We start from the raw sequence: 16615 nt of genomic DNA, 5'->3' as shown, positions 1-16615 counted from the left end.
TATCCATATGCCTTTGTGTTACTGTTCAAACACTGCATATGCAGAGCTACTGTACTACACATTAATGCTCTGAGATTGTTCTCTTCAAAGTAAGCTCCCTTCAGTAGAACACTTAAGGTTTGTGCCAGCGTCTGAGCGCTTAGACTTCAGTTAGAGAGGCAAAAATCTATCAGACAGAATAAAACCTGAGGAAGAGTTAACAGAAACAGAATATTTGAGATCAAAGCAGAATAATTGAGAAATGGCAGAAATAAATGTGCAAAATTGCAATTAATACATTCTTTAAATTTTGTAAAACTGAGTTTAAAAACAACTGTGTTCCCTGTACAAAACTAACATGAAATGGGTGCTGGAGCTGGAAACCTGTTTCAGGTCTCCTTTGCCAAGCATCAATAATTTGTTCTCATAGGTCACACCACCACCACCAACACTCAAGTCCATGAACTTGGACTTCAGAAAAAACAAAGCAAAAGTTAAGGGTGACATTACAGAAATCACAGCTTACACAAAGTGACATAGAGAGAGCCTCCACACACGTAAATGGTACCTTATAAAGAAAAGAAAATAAAGCTTCCAGTTTTAATGATTAAATAAATTTATCTGTCTCTTCTTGGAAGAACTAGCATAGGTAAAGTCTGAGCTTGAGACAAACTTAATCTTCCTTCAACAGTTTTGTATTTCAACAGAAAACAAACGTGCATGCACACCCAAATGTTTGTAAGATCCATCAGTTTTCCCCTGCTTGATTCCTCCTTGTCTTCAGACTCTTCTTTTGCCAGTTCAAGAAACCCTCCCTTTCTGTCTAGTGCTGTGAACATCAGTCCAGAAGTCCCCATCATTTTAGTGAAACAACATTTCAGAAGTCTGCAGTTTTGGTAAATAATTGATAGGAGGCAGTAACAAGGCCTCTTACTAGTGAACAGGAACATTTCTGAAATAGTAGAATCTGACATTACGAGAGAAAACATACAGCAGACTATAGAGGCAAGGCTTCTCACAGGGGTTATAGGTTTCTTTACACTCTCACCTCCTAGGTTTCACAGATGAATGATTCTGTTAGCAAGTAGGATGTGTATTTCCACGAGTCAGTACTTCTGAAACTAACATTGCCTGATGTGTGTAATTGGTCTAACAGCCATAATTACCAAATATTTGCTGACAACAGCATATTCTTTAAAGGCATTAATGTGCCCTTGTCTTATACTTGCTGTTTCTATGATGTATCTCTCAAGAGCCAGTCTAACCCTAGGGCTATAGCAGAGGGACATGCACATTTTTCAAGCAAGTCAGTACTGAAAATCTGAATAAGTACCCAGTGAATATCTAAAAGACAAACAGCTGTACTTTATATTCACAAGCTCTGTGTTCTTGAAAATATCTCTGCAATCACAACTTTAAAACTCCTAAGAATTACATCAAGGACATTTTGAGAAGTTATTTTCCAGAGCTGCTAATAATCATTGCCAGTTTCAGTGACTGTACTTTGTCAAAATAAAATAAAATAAAATAAAGGATTAGATAGGAAAAAATATACAGCTTAAAATGTAAGACACTTCTTGCATATTAAATATCATGGGCATCTAGCTAACTGTGCTAATGGGCTGGAGAAGGTTAGTGTTTTTCCACAGCATTTTCTCAACATTTGCAGGATGCTGAAGGGTCTTGCAGCATTCACTTGATCTACATAAAGTGTAGGAAAATAATAAACTTTTGGAAAAGCATAAGAGGAATTTTCTATTAAGTGAGATTGAGCTGTCAGCTTTCAGTTGTTCCTTTCCCATTTCTTCTGCCATTATATTTTCAAAGAGAGCAGCAAACGTGAAAAATGTGTTAACTGGGCTCACTCCTACGGCTTCACTGAATGCCATTGTATTACACATGTGTATAAATGAATAAAGTTGACATTATACAATACTAACATCAAACAGAGAAGACGCTGCTATAGCGATGTTCAGCTTGAGTGTATGAGAGAAAAATGAGAGCCCATTTCTCACAAACAGGCGGCCTAAGCAGCAACTGAAACAAGCACAGATGTAACAGCAGTTCTGCAAAAGAGAGCAGAGGTAATGTGCTGCCGTATCTCCCCATTGAGCTTGGTTAAATGTCATAATGGACCAGCTGCCCTGTTCACATCAGTGAATTGCCTGCAGATTTATTTTGTTCTTTGGCAGCTCCCATTCAGAATACCCATCATTCACTCTTGCTGCAAGAATAAACCAAAGAAAACATTGGTATTGTGTTTTGTACTTGTACCCACAGGTTATTCAGCCTTTTAGGAAACACTTAGTTAAATCTTTATGTTGTGTTTTCCTCAAAGTAATAAAAGATGTGGAGGAAACTTAAAGAAACACCATTGCCAGATTTTCCACTTTTTTAGTGTATTTTCACTATTACCTTAAAAGCCTGGGCTGAATTTGTGTCTCATGCACCAAGGAGCTGACAGAGTCCACCCTTGTTCACATTCTAACCAATGCTTACATCTCCAGGATTTTCCAGCAGGAAAATCTGGAGCAATTTCCTGAAAGACACTGCTCTGTCACCTTGTTTCCTTGCCCTTTTTCAAGAGTCTCTTGAACTGCTGTGCTGTCAGAATCTACTCCAAGAAAAGAGCATTCCCTTCTGCTCTCTTAGTTTCCAAAACAAAGTGTGTTTAAAATTATCTACAAAAATCAGTTGGAATAACATTCACGCTATGAGTACCTCCTGATGATAAAAATGATTGTTCCCTGTCATGTTCCACTACTGTGGCTACCAATGGTGCCATACTGATCTCAGATACTGCTTGATGTACTGCCTGGTGAAATAATGCCAGACAACAAGGAACAGAGAAAAGGAGGCAAGTTTGGTGCTCCCAACCAAGCAGTCCTGTACACTTCAGCCCCTGAAGTTTCCAGAAGATACAGAGAGAAGAGAGACAAACAAGTCTGTTGTAATGTGGAGGTAAATTGCACTTGCAGAGGAGTTGGCAACTGGGGAAATCATTCTCCTCAAGGGCGTTCATTTCAAAGACCATGAGCACTTCTGGTTGATATGTTGTGGTATCAGGAGGAGAGGAGGAGTTGCTTACATTGCTGAAGGCAGCCTTGTACATTAGGACTGAGATTTTATATTTCTGTCGGAGTATTCATGGGAAACAGACGTCATGCTCAAATGCCATGCAAAGGGGAAAAGCTGAAAAGGTGAAAGCTGAAAGGCCCATGATGGAGCCCAAAATACAAGAGCTTTCCATGTATGTGCAGTGCAATACACCTGGTCACTGCAGTCAGGGTCCTGCTAGAGACCACCAATACGATGAACAGGTTAGCTCCTGTTCTGGGCCTAACCCAGCACAGACCTTTCACACCCACAGGGCGGGCACCCTATCCTGTCACTTGCCACCTACAACTGCAATTAGATATCATTATCTCTGCTTACCTTTGAGCACTACTGTCAACTTCTGAGTGTTGACTGGAATTTAAACCCANTAGATATCATTATCTCTGCTTACCTTTGAGCACTACTGTCAACTTCTGAGTGTTGACTGGAATTTAAACCCATTGTTCCCAATTAAATTTATTTTCTTTGAATAAAGGCAAGCTAATTTTCCTTATGTTGTTGTATTGTACATTGTAATAGCTATCTAAAATGCCTGTAAAATGATAAAATATTTGTTTAGGTGGAAATGAAGTATATTCTTCTTGATCGTACTTTTCTTCTTTAATGGATTTTGTGTGCAAGAAATAAGAAACAACGATATCACAAAACCCACTGGTAAAGGCACACAGAACTAATTATTCAGTCTCTGTGGTTTTATGTGCCACAAATTCTAGCAAAATAATTTCATATTCCACTTTTTGTTGTTGAATGAATGGCTTCATTTGCAACAGCCCTCTACTTGCATTCCACTGTGAACCCCAGTTTTATTATCCAAGTGTGAGCTAGGCATAGCAATGGGTAAATTATTCTGAATCAGAATAAAATCATTTTCTTCCCACTCAGATGTGGATGCAAAAATGGACATAAAGATTCCCACAGAACAGCAAGAACATTTGTTGAGCCGCTTTTAACCGCTGAATTGCTGCAATTATCTAAAATGGTACAGAAGAGCTCTGCCCCTCCTCCACAGAGCTCAGCAGGGAAGCAGTGCTCATGGCGTGTAAATAAGCACTTATTTAAATACTTGCAGCGCAACGCGTTGACCACGGGCTGCCAGCAGCTCTTTGTCATGAGGTGTAACGGAAAACACAGCAGACACTGAAAGGTGAGGAACAAACACCCCACCGCCACCACCATGAAGAGATCTGTTTGCAGCAAGCACCATGGGTGCTGTGCTGAGAACGCAGGGAGCAGCTAGGAAGGGCAGTGGGCAGGGCAGTGGGCAGCAGCAGCAGCAGCAGCAGCAGCAGCAGCCCCAGAGCAGCTTGTGGCTGGCGTACTGCCACATGGGGAGCACAAGAACCGGCCTGTCACTCAGGACAGCTTCAGCACCAAGGCTTGGCTTCCCTGCCAATTGTGCTAAAACGCCACGGAAACAGCTCAGCCTCCAGTGTTGATCAGGAGGACATTCCTTTCATATTAAGCTGATGTAACCTGCTGCCTCATCTCCAGTGCTGCCCAGAGCAGCAGAGCGGTCTGGGCTGTAAACTGCGATTGAAGGCACTTGGACGTTTGCATGTAGTGTACTCGAGGGAATAGCTCTTGTATCAGCACGGTGCACAGCAAATTTATTAATTGTGGTGCTGTCTTCAAATGTTTGGAGAATCACCCCATTTGTAGGCCAATTATGTGATGTGATTTTCCTGCTTACTAAAGTGTTCCAGTTAATCCAGCGCCATTACAATTAATTTGTCCATGCCATGACCTCCAATTTTCCTATATTTTTCTTCTCAGTGCATTGCTACAGAGTTCAGACTGGTTTGCATTATGGGAGAGAGAGCTTTACATTAAATATATCAACAAAATCAATGTAAACTATTTTTCAGCTGAGTAGCAGTAGATATCTTCAGACCACTCAGAATATTTCTTCTGATATCAAACCAATGCAATACAGTACAGTTTGGGTAGTTCTGATTTTATTTATTTATTTATTTTACAGAAAACAAAATCTTTCAGGAAGAAAGAAAATTGTATTTTACTAGAGAAATCTTCAATTTTACAAGAAAGGCATCCTATACCTTCTGCTAAGGGCTGAGATAAGAATTCCTGATCAACTCTATTTTCAGCCTGAGCCATGCCCATCCATGCCTATACAAAAAATGTTCTGTATCAGCAGCAACAGCGGCATGGGGAGAAGCTATGATGTGCCCTTCCAGTGAGCTCCCATAACGTGGGAGGAAAAGTATCTCCAACAAGTTCCTCAGAACCTGGCAGCCCATCCAGCTCAGCTGTCTCCATCCCATGGCATCTCTCACTTCACCCTTGAGAATAATACCAATATTCATATGCAGTGCATCATCACATGCTACTCAGGCTTTTCAAGCAGCTCCAGAAATATCAGTTTTATTAACTACAAAAAATTATGTCTGGCTTCAGATCACACAAGTGCTTAATGACTTTTAAAGTGATTTTCTCAGTTCTTTTGCAGGCTGGGCTGTGGGTATGAGCCCTTTTGATAGATAAATTCATATGCAACAGAATGTTTCACAGACTGAGTAATTCAGTAAGCATTATCAACAACACAAGTGGCACATGAACACCAAAACATGTAGTTTGCTGTAGTACTGCAGCAGTCCAAGTGGTAATTATGGTCTTGGCACTTCAAATGCATCTCATCAGAAAATCATTCACTAAATATTTAAGGTAGGTGTAAGCAAATGGTCCTTCTATCCTGCAAAACTTTTCACTTTTTTTGTATTTGCCCTTTTTGGTTTGGATGCAGCCATAAGGTTTCAGATTCACTCACACTCCCTTGCCCACACACATACAGCACAGGTATCTCAAGTCCATGGACTGGTGATCCTGCAGTAAATATTTGTGACAGATTTTGCCCTCTCTGTCTCTCATTTTTGACCATTTATAGTTGATGTAATTAAGAGAATATTAAAGCACAAAGAGGTAACCTAACTGCAAGACATATTTCTCTGAATAGAATTTTTATTTTGGAAAGTTAATGTTTATACAAATATATATTTAAAAAAATAGAAGTGGCTTCTATTTTCCAGTAGAAGTTTTAACAAACAAAACATGGGTCACACCTGGGAATAATTTTCCAGACAAATGATATTTTTGGTAAAATGTTACTGGCTGGTTTTAATTACTAAATCTATTTAAAAGGCAGAGATAATGAAGGGCAGACAAAATTACCTAACTTCCTTGTTCTTGAGTCAATGGGAAAGACAGAAATAGAACCAGAGAGCCTTCAGCAGCACCCAACCCATAGTTGGCATCTCAAACACCAGAATAAAGTAGTGTCGGAATGATTGGCATTATGAGCCAACATTCATGGGCAGTTCCCACACTGTGGCATCCCTGACCGAACAGGAAATATCTGTGTTATCTAAGATCCTGCCACATGGCAATAACTGGCAAGCGCTGACTTGTTACCAGCACACTCTGTGCACCAGTGTTGCATCTCCAGAATGAAATTTTAAAATGATAACTTATTTTTTTGCTAGCTGAAGTCTAAAGATGATGAACATTGTTAATAAAATACTCAATTGCTGCAGTAAGATTATTTTTACAGTATAAGTCAGTTTAGCCTGTCGATTCTGACATAGAATGCTCTGAATAGTGACTAAGGTTCAGATATTGTTAATCACAGCACCTCTTAAAATCATGGAAAAACACAGATAAAGAAGTCAAATGCTTCAGGATGGCTACATTGACAAATATTTTCTCATGATAAAGTCACAGACTATGACTCATGCTATAAAGAATGTTTCTGAGACTGTATAAATATGGAATTTTCTCTTTTCTTTCCCTAAAAAATGTCAAAGACCAGATTTTGATCTGCTGTAAAACTGGTGTAACAACATCAGATTTAGCCATCCCAGGTGGTGTAGCAGAGGTTAGTCCCACGTACATCTATTCGCTATGTAGAGAATAGGAACTTTTGGCATTGTCTCCAGAGCTTTACAGAGCTGCAGAGTTCTACACACATGTGAAAGTGTGATCTGAAAATGTGTTTCAGACTGTGTTTCTGGGTCATACAAGTCCTTAATATTCCAGAAGGAGGAGAACTTGCAAGGCTTAGATGCCTGCTCTAAATGTATTTATTTGTCATTTTAATTTGTGCATTCATGCATTCTCTGGCATCTAAAAGTCTGATTCACTGAAAGTGGTTGCATAAACACACCATACCTCAGCTCTGTCAACACATTTCTTACATATGTTTCACCTGCCTGTTATATGACTAAAAGATTTTTTTTTCCAGAAAAACCAAAACTTTCCTAGGAGATTGGATAGTCATCTTTTATTTCATATATGACATAACATTAAAGAGCATTAATCAACTACCCAAGCACTGACTGCAAGGCACTTACGTTTAGTACTAAGGCAGAAAAGACATATATGTGAATTTCAGATCCTTGATTGGAGCAGTAACAGGGAAAAAATAATCATTCTACTCACAACTTAAGCAAATTTCCTCTGAAATTAATAAAATAATCCCCAGTGAAGTCTTTTAGATGTATGTAGCATTGTACAGTTGCATTTAAATAAAAACTTTGAAGATCAGAATTCATCTTTGAGGGGGTTGCTGGTCGCTGGGTAACCAGATGAATGAAGGGACTCTGAAAAGAAGTTTATAACATAGCTCAGAGATTCTGCTTTGTGATTCTTTACAGCTGGGTGCAAGCACAACAACAGAAATCAATGAGTTAATTTAAATTATATTCAAATTACTCCTTTGCTGCTTTATATATTTCTGTAAGACTCTGAAGGAGGCAGAACAGGCATTTCTGCTTCCTGCATCCAGTTGTGTGTTGTATTTGGTTGAAGGATGTGGGCAGAGATCAGGGTGAGAAGACAAACTTGTGTGGATACCAGTACCTAGGAACTACTGCCCTTGATTGGCCCTCTGGATTGGCCAATTCAACTCTGCTTCCTACCACTTAGAAAGCCCATTCAGACTTTGCCTCATAAAAAAAGCTCAAAAGGATGCATTTACTGAAGCAATCATGTGCCTACCTATCTACACTATTTAATCCAGAGTGAATTTATTCATGGGAAGAGGCATGGATTCAAACACCCTTGATAGTTAAAGGGATTTAGCAGCTCTGCAAAACTAATGAATGGTCTAAAAGAGGACTATCTCCTGTGGAAATTGTTCCTTTTCTCATAGAATTTATAAATATTGATTGGACTAGGGGTTCAAATACCATGTGTGGTTTTGTGGCTTTTTTTTTTAATTTCCTTTGTGAGTTTCCTAGTCATTAGGCTCTCCAATGCTTCCCACTCCCCAAAGAATCTTTAATTATACTGCATAAAACAGATGATCTTCATTACTCTTCTTTTTCTTATTATTAAAATAATTAGGAGGAAGAAAAGGAAAGGGATTCATGTTTCCTCAAAGGGAAAATGTGAAATGAATGGAATATAAAACATAAAATATTCTAATTATAAACATGACCTTTTTTTTTCAGTTTTAAATTGAAAAGTTTATATTGATTTAAGCAAAGTACATTTGATTTCAGAGTTTAAGACTGTGAACAGAACTTGAACTTAAAGAGACATGGCAAGAATTTGGCTTAACCTAAAGGTAAAGTCAGAGGCTGTCAACTGAGGTACAATGTGCAAGTGCAACCCCATCAGAATTTTAGTATTTCTTTGTTTTCTTTGAGTTTATCCCCTTACATTGGCATAAACTGGCAGCACAACACAGTGAAGGCTTAAGAGAACAGCACTGCACAAAACAAGGATAGTACAGTTTATTCATTATCAAAATAACACTATGTGATTATTTACTCGTTACACCTTGAGGTAAAAAATAACCACACTGTCAAAAAGGACCCTTTTTTCTTCTGTGTTTGCCTTCTCATGTTCAGCTATATTGCTAACGTGCTTACCACAATAGGCTCATGACTAGTCAATGACAGCAGCAAAATAACACATGTTCCCAGAGACCCTTTTAAAAAATTATTAAATGTGTTACAGACACATTGTGCCTTGTGAGACACAATGGACATGCCCACAGCGGAATATGTGTTTCTGTCTCTAAGATCAGCGTGTAAAGGTACTTTCTGAAGGAGTAGGCATTTATTCTGTTTTACAGAACATCATAGCTGACTGTTCTCACATTGATAGCATTGTCTTGATAATAAATAATTTATGTTAATGATTTATTTTATGATAATGAACGTCCTTGTTTTGCATCAGATTTTTCATTTAAACCTCTAGTGCCCTACATAAGCACATGTTCACACAGCTGTCTGCTACAAAATTTTCTATCAATCAAGGTCCTTGTCAGCTGGAAAGCTTTAAAACCCTTGGGTCATATTCAGTGATTCTACAAAGCAGGCTCAACTTGAGTAACATCAAATTTCAAGTTGCTTGGATTTGGTTTGGCATTTTAAGATCACAGCCATGCTTCTTTTTCAGTCTGATAAGCTACTATTTTCATCAGTGGGCATCCTCAAAAACAACACAGTTTTTAAATGAAAGACAACACAGCTTTAAATGAAAGAGAGAATAGAGGATTATAAGCAGGCTGATGATTAAACAATGTCATACTATTACTGAAATCTCCTGTCTCTACAGATCTGTCATATATATCCTCACTATTAATACTCAATACAAAGACTGTAATAGAGCAACACAAAAACAGATGAGGCAATTGAACAATTTTCCTAAAGCATGAACCAAAAATTATACATACACATCTACTGTTGAAACAGACACTTTATTTTTGACTCTGGACTAATCCATAGCATTTCTGCATATGCACAATCTGAAATTCTGCATAAAAACAGTTTCTGCAACTTTAATAATACTTTCAGTCTCAGTAATTACTTGTATTTGAGTTGTGAAAGTTTGACTCTTGCTTCTGCTTTAAACTTCCCTGAGTTCATACAGCTCAATTTGATACAGAATCAGTTATCCCTTCACTGAAGTGAAACGAACTACTCAGTGACAGTGTTTATGGTTCATTGTGCATCATGGGAAGCTGGTAAGAAAACTCTCATCACTGGAACAGTTGCTTTACAGACAGTCAGACACACACAGAGAAGAGTAGTTTCAGCACTAGTTCTCATGTTGACTCTTAAAATAATACTAACAAAACATCCATGAACAAGCAGTATGGAGGGAAATGATAGATTATATAACAAAATCGGGGGGGGAAAAGTCATCCAGACTTCTGCTAAAGCCTTAAGATTCAGGACTGCGTTAGTAAAATATTGCTGAATATGCCAGAAAAGCAACATTTGATTTTATTATATTCCAAAGAGAGAACAGTTATTACACTGATAGAAAAAAAAAATAGCTTGTAATTTAGAAATAATTATTTCTGCAACGTTTCAGAGCCTTTTCCATATTAAACTTACGACTGCATCTGTCCAGTACTATGAGGATTTATGCTGTTCCTGTCTCCAACCTGCATACTGGTGAAGGGAAATTGCCACAGGTTAAGCCCTGTTACTCTCAAATGAGGTACTTGGCAGCAGGAATCATAGAATCATAGAATCGTAGAATTGCTCAGGTTGGAAAAGACCTTCAAGACCACCAAGACCAACCACAACCCAACCATACTACTTTAACAACCCACCCCTAAATCATGTCCCTGAGCACCACATCCAAACGGTTTTTAAACACGTTCAGGGTTATTTTTCTCTCTTCAGTGAATTACCTCATGCCAAATTGATAAGTCTCACAGCAGCATTTGTATTTTCTAGGAAAATTAAGGTGTTGGTTTTATTTCTTCCATCTTAGCCTCTGTGCAATACTCATCCTGTGCCCACAATGAAATAAAATAAAATAAAATAAATAAAAACAGAACAAGAAAAGCGTTTTAAGACATGAAAGACATGCAACAAGCAAATCAGAAAATTCACTGACACTAATTTGCTAAAAGACAGTGCAAGATGTTTCACTTGAAGAGTCATTCTTGGAAAGATCTTGATGATATCTGTTAGCTTTACCAATCATTAGAGAGCTCACCTGAACTGAGAAAGCATACATCAGCAGTGCTAGCAGCAGAGTTCTGTGTGCTGATGAATGACCCACAAACTTCTCTGACTGTTCCACCTGAGGCCAGGAGCCAAGAGCAAGGGCAAGGCAATGAGGGAACAAGCCAGGTGATACAGCAATTCAGGGGATCCCAACAATAGTTGGGGAGCAAGAGGTAGAACTGCGTTCAGGCACAGCTACAACATGGCTCAGGGCAAGGCTAGGGATCTTGGTGGCCTGGGTGGTTTTTGAGTTGCTTGGTAAGGGTCCAACAATCTACTACAATTTTGCAATGTAAAGGCAAAAAGAAAAAAAAAGTAAAGGAAACTCTTCTTAATGTCTATAAGAACTATTATTTCTCCCCTTTGATGTTGTCTTCGTGAAAAGAGAAGGTCTTCCAGAAATATCACCACAACTGCTGTGCAGCATGTTTATTAGGCTCAGATAAACATTCAAATGATCACTTGAAAGTCAATAACCTTTCTTAAGATCTGAAAAAGTTGGATTCAGTACATTAAAGCTGATTTTATTTTCTGAGTGCTTTAGTATTTCCTGCTCCCAGAGCAACTCCAAAGAGAGCATGCATAAAATCTCAGGAGGAAAAGAAAGTAGGTTCTTTTGCATTTCCCATTCAACTCCAGGCCTGTTCAGAGAAGATCTAAGCAAACCTTTGGATTTTCCAGCACTTGTCTGAACTAAAGTGAACTCTTCAAACTTTGAAGTTTGCTCATTACTTTATCAAATGGAAGTCTGATTTATGTTTCATACTCACACACTGTATTAATAGCTCAGATGACTTACAGAAAGTGAAAATAAGGGCTGCATGTACTTATGAAAATTTGTTACTTCAAATATGCCCCTAATAGAATTTGCTGAGTTCATCAAGAGGCATCAGTGAGCTGTCAGTATGATTATGAAGGCCAGTTCTTTCCATATACAAAGTGCTGGAGGCAGAAAATGTACCTGGTTTCTTTATAAATAATTGGTCATATATCAACTGCAAAGACTCAATGTGCAGAGCTGCACGCGTGGAGTTTATTCAGATAACAGCAGTCCAGCAACTTTCCTCTCCATGCATACATTTGCATTTAGCAAGTTGAAACTGTGAAATTTTTACAATTTCGTACTTTCCTAGATGGCTTATTAAAAGTGTTGGAATGTTAATGCACAATAGCAGGGAGTGTATGGCAGGATTACAACACTAGAGAAACTGTACTATGAAGAAGTAAGAAGATATTAAAAACTAGACTCTTTTGAGGAACATTTCCAGGTGATAAAAAGTAATTTTTGTCTTTATTTTCAAATTAATATTACATTGCAAGCTGCAGCACAAGAAATACAACCTACAGACCACATCACACATGCAGTCTATCTCTGTAAGACCTGTTCTAGATAGCCTATGAGACAGATGAACTTTCCTAACTCTCAGAGCTCGTTTTCTTTCAAAAAGAGCCCATAAGCTGTTCTGACATCAGGTCACATCTAATCATTTGAAGGGCCAAGAGTGGCAAGAAGAGATGTGAGAAGGCTCCAGCACTTGCTCAGGTAGCAGTCTGCTTTCAGTTCTTTCAGGGCAAGGATGGACTAACTAGCCCTTTACCATTAGGCCAGTGCAAATCCATATATGCCAGATACCTCTGGGAAGAATCAAAATGGTCACATGTGCTGGTTGTCACTGATAAGACAGGGCCTCCCACTGCCGCATCTGTTGGTGCTGACCATCATTTCTGCCACACAAGGACACAGGGGATGCAAGCCTCCATAGGATATGTGGTGAAGTTCTGCTGTCTCCTCCTCTGTCACTGTTAAACTGAGGAACAAAGAGACATAAATTTCCCTGCAGAATAGACGGGCATTTCATGTAGAAGTTTGCTTTTCTCTTGTTCTTTATATCCTCTTAGATTTTCCTTCAGGCCTCTTCCTTCTGTGATAGATCTTTTGTTCTTATTATCTTTTCTGTGTTTGTGCCAGTTTAAACCCTCTGCGTACTGCTTATGATTTTCAACATTACTATATGAATATGTATTTCTAATCCCCTTTGTGGCTGTGAGAAAACAACAAAACATATGCTAATAAAATCAAATTATCCAAGATAGTGTTGGTTAAATATTGACCCAAATACTTTTGTGATAAACCAAAAATCCACCATGAAATCAATGGAGAATGTTATATTTCCAGCACTGGGCCAAAATTTTTGGTGCTGCAAATCATACCACAAATTGTAAATAATGTATTTGGGTATCATCAAATCATGACCAAGGTATGATGAAATCAATCTTTTCATTTTTAATATGCATTTCTAAAAGAGGCCGGGTATGTGTGATATCCCCATGTGGTTTTGGGTTCAGCAGGGTCCTTCCGAGAACTGGTAAATGTGGAGGCTGCAGGGGTAGAGGAGAATGAGAAGGGTGGATCATCCCCACATTGTGCTCCAGATGCCAAAATACCTTACTCTGGCTTTCTGCCATATCAGTGCTTGCCATGTTTAATGAGAAACACTGAGGGAGGATGCTGTCTAACTTTATAGACACTTTAAAAGAAGTCATGGGAGGAAAACCTTAGTGCATGCCCATTCCGGCACTGGAACAAAACAAAACAAAGCAAAACAAAAAAAACATGCTGGAAAAGTCTGGTGTAGTATAATGTGGTCTGTAAAACATGTTTGTACAAGCAATTAATTCCAAGATTCGAGTTTCCATTTGAGGGAAGGAAACTTATCTCTTTCTCCAAACATACCACTAGTGAAACAAAGCCTTTTTTTTTTTTTGTGTGTGTGTGTGTGTGTGTGTGAGAGAGAGAGAGAGAGAGAGAGGTGAACTGGAAAAAATAAAGAACCTAATTTTTACTTTAAAAGTTGTGACATGGTGCAAAGTATATTCACTAGGTAGAGAGAAAGTCTCTATCGAAAGTCTTTTTTGCAATTTAAAAAAAAAAAAGAAAGAAGTGGAAATTTTTAAATGCTAAAATGTTTTAGTTCAGACTTTAACTAGTTCATTTCAAAGCCATTAGCATATTAGCTGAATAAAAGCTTTACAAGAATCAAAAGCTGCAAGGTTCTTTTGACCTCATTGATAGGTCCCACTTAAACTAACCATGCATTTCTCGGTCTTGTATCTCCTAGCAAGGCAGTATGGTTCCTTGCTTCATGGCTGCTCTATGTTTATTCCACATTTTCCTTTTGCAGGACTCCAGACTTTCAGCGCACTGATATCACTGCATGGTGTTCAGTATAAAACTGCATATGCTCTTCTCAAGCAATTCTCCCTCCAAATATTTACTCAAATGTATAGGTCTCCACTGTCCTCCTCTTTCATTTGCCCCGAGAACAACTACAACAGGCTGACAGAGCAAGAAGTGCTGTGACCAGCTCCTGAGCTAGAAAGGCCCAGGAAGATTCTACTATGCACGGGCAGATGTAAGAGAAAAAGAGCTCAGAAGGGAAAATAAAAGCTGCAGGTCTCTGTCACTGCCTGGTATGTAAAATGCAAATAAAATCTAAAGACACTTTTAAAAATAAAGATGGTTTTCATGTGCACACTGATATTTGTTCCCACGCTGCTCTGAATTTCAAAAAAGACCAAAACCCTCAATTGTTATTAGCATTTGGCAGTTCAGACCACAAGCTTGCTAAGTTTCACTTTGTAGAGATTTGCAATTTTCTTGTTCTGTGATGGATAAAAACCTTGTGACCGCCTACACAACTGGAAGAAAGTGGAAATGCCACACACTGGAGGATTTAGGGAAATATAAAAGGCATTATCAAGACCATCTACCAACTTAAGCCAGGAAACAGAGATCGTGATGTATAAATCAATACTTTATTAAGAAGAGACATCAAAACTTCACTCAGCACAACAGATAAAATTCATCAGGACCAAAATGCATCAGACATCACGAACAGGCAGTTCCAAGATCTTTAACAAGCTGAGGCAACACATTACAAGGTTTCTCCCAATACACAGCTTACCACAGGTACTGTCAGGCAAACATCATGGGAATTGCCACAGGTGAAATAAATGGGAACATATACAGATCATTAATTTCCATGCCCTCCCTTTAACTTTGGCCAGATTGCTTTGGGGGTGATCTCTTTGAGAGTCAAGTAAGGACTCCAGTGTTCAGGTCCCACCACATGGGACCACAGCAGCATTTTCCCCAGTCTTTGATCTACAGAAGACATTCTGCTATCAGCAGCACTGCAATTGGTGTGAGTGAAGCTGCCTGCCCAGCTTTGGTTTCAGAAGTAGCAGGAAGAGAGGATGGAGTCTTCAAATGACAAATGGCATGTATATATTTTGACAGTCAAAGTATTGGGTAAGAATAAAGTGATATTTTGTCCAGTCTTATCAGTGCCTCGCTCACTAAGAATCACTCAGCATGTGCACCATGTCTGTCCACACCTTTGGGACAGGCCATCTCCTGCACAAAATCACTTCAGCAGGCTCCTCAGGCACTGGTCAGGCACCCCACCTGGCTGAAGATAGGTTGGCTGCTCTTGTGAAAGCTTCAGAGCAATTATTGGTTCTCCTGTACCTACAAAATGATACAGCCTGTAGACTGTGCTATTTTTCCCACACTACATACTCAGCTGTGCACGTAGCTACAGGAACATACACTACACCATCCAGAAATACTACAGTTTCTTCTTTTCCATCCTGTGCACATACTGTTCAAGAAAATGGTATTCCACAGTCTATGTGTGTCACATAGTCATAAGGTGCAAATAATTTTCATGCTACTGTGTTACTGTGAACACACAGAGGTGGTTGTGGTTGGGCCTCCTCCTGGGACAGAAAGTTCCCCTTTGCCCAGAGGGAGCAAGGGCAGGATGAGCCCCTGTTCCAAAGCTAGTATGGATTCTCTTGAAGGAACAGGAGCTGGAGAAGACACTTGCATGGTTGAACTAACATGGTGCTCTTGCACTGACAAGTTCATTTGATCTGAACTCTCTGCAGATTTACAAATTGTTGGAAAAGTCTAAGTATTTTACACCAAATTATTCCCGCAGAAACAGAATCATAGAGAATCATAGAATCATAGAATGGCTTGGGTTGGAAGGGACCTTAAGGATCATCAAGTTCCAGCCCCCCTGCCACAGGCAGGATTGCCAGCCACTAGATTGAGTACTAGATCAGATTGCCCAGGGCCCCATCCAACCTGGCCTTAGACACCTCTAGGGATGGGGCATCTACAGCCTCTCTGGGCACCTCACCACTCTCTGAGTGAAAAACTTCCCCTGACATCTAATGTAAATTTCCCTTCCTTTTGTTTAAAACCATTCCCCCTTGTCCTATCATTATCTACCCATCTAAAAAATTGTGTTTGTGACACCATTTTCAGTTTATACAAACACATGACCTGCAAATTTTCAAATGGAATGTACAGAGTTGCAATCAGATATTCAGCTCATGAATCTGATCATGTCTCTTCATTAGACTTTTCTTACCAGAGAAAAATACCCATCGCTTCACAGTCACACCTTTTCATGTTACTGCTTTTTGGCAGTATGCACACTTGTGAACAACTGTCAAGG

This window comes from Numida meleagris, chromosome Z (genome assembly GCF_002078875.1).
Source record: "Numida meleagris isolate 19003 breed g44 Domestic line chromosome Z, NumMel1.0, whole genome shotgun sequence".
Lineage (NCBI taxonomy): Eukaryota > Metazoa > Chordata > Aves > Galliformes > Numididae > Numida > Numida meleagris.
This window is presented reverse-complemented; position numbering follows the sequence as displayed.